Source organism: Hydra viridissima, unplaced genomic scaffold, assembly GCF_058129835.1.
Source record: "Hydra viridissima isolate aposymbiotic clone 2 unplaced genomic scaffold, HvirCarnegie_v1 scaffold_1, whole genome shotgun sequence".
NCBI classification, from domain to species: Eukaryota; Metazoa; Cnidaria; class Hydrozoa; order Anthoathecata; family Hydridae; genus Hydra; species Hydra viridissima.
In genome coordinates, this window is record NW_028324300.1 from 20,429,933 (window position 1) to 20,433,402 (window position 3,470).

Consider the following 3,470-nt stretch of genomic DNA (forward strand, 5'->3'; position numbering starts at 1 on the left):
TATATATATATATATATATATATATATATATATATATATATATATATATATATACATATATATATATATGTATATATATATATATATTTATATATATATATATATATATATTTATATATATATATATATATATATATATATATATATATATATATATATATAAATATATATATATATAAGCAGTTAATTTATTTTTTTTTTTTTATTAAATGTATGAAATTTTACATTTTTTAGTTTTTGTTATACATATGTTATTATAAAGTATTAAAATAAAATTATTAAATTTTAACAACAGTTTAGTGCATTTCTATTAATTTCTAATTGGTAGTTTTTATATTTGTTATTGTAAATTATAGATATAATGTAATACAAAGATTTTTGTGCATATGTTCTCAGTAATGAGTAGCAAAGAAATAGTTGCAAGAAAACAATCTCAACCAAGTTCAAGTTATTTTTAAAAAGCATTTTTTATAATGAAATTAATATTTTTAAATGAATTATGTTTTTAAACTATATACAGTTATGGACAAAATAATAGTAGTGTGATTAAAATTGACGAATTAACATTGTTATCTTTAAACAGTTACTGAAAATGAAATTGTAATACTGGATTATTAATTAAATAGTGTGAGATGATAAACTAATAAGTAGAAAATTTAAAATTTTTGCTTTTATTTATAATAATTATGTAAGTATAAAAAACAGGTTCGACATAATAATAGTAGTATTAATTTATTTAATGTTATATTGCAATTAATTTATTTTATTTACAAAAAAATGATATAAATTTAAATAAACAATAGTAAAAAATTAATAATTAATTGCATGCCCCTGGTTTTTTATCAGAGCTTTGCATCTATTCGGCACTGAGTTAGTCAAATTTTGACAATGTTCTAAAGGAATGTTGTTCCAAGCAGTCTGGACAACTTGCCATAACTCCTGCTGATTTTTTGGTTTTTGACTATAAACTGCCCCTTTTACATCCGTCCAAAGGTTTTTGATTGGATTGAGATCCGGTGACTGTAAAGGCCAATCCATAACTGCAACCCTATTCTCGATGAACCAACTTTTTACCCTGCGACTGGTATGCTTTGGATCGTTCTCCTGCATATAAACCCATCTTAGGGGCATATCTTCTTCTGCATAGGGCAACATGGTATTTTGTAATATTTGAAGGTATATGTCTTGGTCCATAATACCATCAATCTTATAGATGGGCCCTACGCCATAATAAGAAAAACAACCCCAAATATTTATTTTTGCTCCGCCATGTATTACAGTTTTTATAGTGTATTGCGGTTTGTATGCAAAGTTAGGTGGCCTCCTTACATACATCCTGCGTCCACTTGACCCAAATAAAGCAATTTTTCTTTCATCTGACCACAAAATATTACGTTATTTTGAAACAGGCCAATCTGCATGCGTTTTTGCAAAATGTTATCTTGCTACCACATGTCATTTTTTCAAAAGGGGAACTTTTCTTGGGCTTCTAGCGACTAACTTACTTTGTTCTAACCGCCTATATAGTGTTCTCGAAGAAAGCTTAAATTTAAATCTTCTTTAATATGGCGAGAAGTTACAAAAGGATCGGCAACAGCAGCACGTTTTATCAATCTGTCTTCATGTTCAGTCGTTTTTTGTTTTCGGCCCCTTGTTTCGCCTACATTTTTCCATTTTGGAGCATTTCTAATCATCATAGGAGAACAACTTAATGTCTCTTGAATAAATTTGTATGTTTTCCCTTCTAGTTTTAATTTATTAATTGTCTCTTTTTTTGCACTACAATACTTTGCACAGCCCATAATTTCTATTTATAAAATAAATTTATAAGATTATTTTATATATTTCATTAAATTAACACTAAAATTAATCTTACCTTTAATTAGTCTTACTTAAACCAAATAGCTAATATAAAGAAAATGATAGGACACAACAGATATGTTATTTTAACCTACAAATCTAGATATGTTCGTATATAAAATTCGGGACTTCCCTAAAGTAATTTGAACAGTGTTTTGAACATTTTTTACTCCCATTTCATTATTTAGTGTTTGTATTACTGTTATGCCTAAATTTATTAATTTATATTTAAATTTACATAAAATTATTATCACAAATCATTGTTTTACTATGTAAAACAATGATTTGTGATATTAATTTATATATATGAATATATATGAAATGTATATATATGAAATGTAAATGAGATAAAAATTATTATTTTATTATGTGGAGAAAAAATAGAAATGCAGTTCTAGAAAAGTTTGGAAATAACCATCAACATTTTTTAGTTTCCCAAAGCGATAATTATGCGACTGTTGAAGTAGAAACGGAATTTATTATTGATTTCATTGAACCTAATTTTGACCAGAATTATGAGTATCAAAGGTGCAGACATAGTTACAAGCAAATGAATGCAAGGTATGTTTGAGTTAAAAATATTATAAATAACTTTTTAAATAAATGTATGAAACTATTTCTATTCATATTTGAATGAAACAGTGCAACATATCACAGTCATTTGCACATAAGAGAAGCAAGTCCTATTATTAAAGTGCAAAAAGTTGCTAAATGTGAGTTTATCAAAGAATGTCATCTGGTTTTGTTAAACATTTTATGTAAATAAATATTTTTTTATCAAGTTTGAAAGAACTTCCAACGTTAATAGATAATATGTGAAGTTATTTTTTCATCAACTTTAAAAAACAACACAAGAAGCATCACTTGAATTTATTGATATGAGGAACTTTCATCTGGTTTTTTTTTTTATTTTATTACATAATCAAATTGTAACATGGTTAAAAAAGTTGTTAAGTAAACTAAAAGTAAAGTGTAGAATTTACCATGAGTATAAATGTGTGTTCAAGTAACACCCTTTATATGTGCTAGTTGGAATCCATGAAAGATTCCTATAATATTTCTGTTTTTAGAAACACTGGTGTCAAATACAACGAAGTTCGATTCGGTCGCTAAGTTGAAGATCATTTGAAGAGAGCTCTTGACAGAATAGCATAACAATTATTTTATTACGTTTTTGTAGGCTTATTTATAAATGTATGCTTTTTTTTTGTATGCTTATATTATAAATAAACAGAAAATTAAACTTTTAGAAATTTATTAAATTATCAAAATCTAGGCTGTTGCTCCTAAATTTTCGTTTGTAAAAGATTTAGTTTCTGCATAACATAAGTTATTTACTGAAATAACTTATACTTAAATAAATGCATCTAGGATAATCCTTGAAAAGGTTAAAACGTTTCATTTACACACAATAAAAACCCATAAAAAATACGTTTTTTATGGGTTTTTATTGTGTGTAAATGAAAAACCCTTAAAAAACGTACCAAAAACGTTTTTAGGAAAACGTCCGGTCACCGTTTTATATGAACGTTCAAAAAACCATTAAAAAACGTTCTCGTGAGACGCTTAAAAAACGTTCAAAAAACGTATTTAGGAAAACGTCCGGTCAC

The 3,470-nt window shown here is 25.9% G+C and overlaps 1 long non-coding RNA gene across 1 annotated transcript; it reads left to right on the top strand.

Moving 5' to 3' along the window:
• The first annotated feature begins 2,217 nt into the window (after positions 1-2,217).
• LOC145187600 (uncharacterized) lies at positions 2,218-3,109 on the top strand. Its single transcript, XR_016449227.1, has 2 exons — positions 2,218-2,421; positions 2,931-3,109. It is a non-coding gene; the product is annotated as an uncharacterized LOC145187600 (long non-coding RNA).
• The last annotated feature ends 361 nt before the right edge of the window (positions 3,110-3,470 follow it).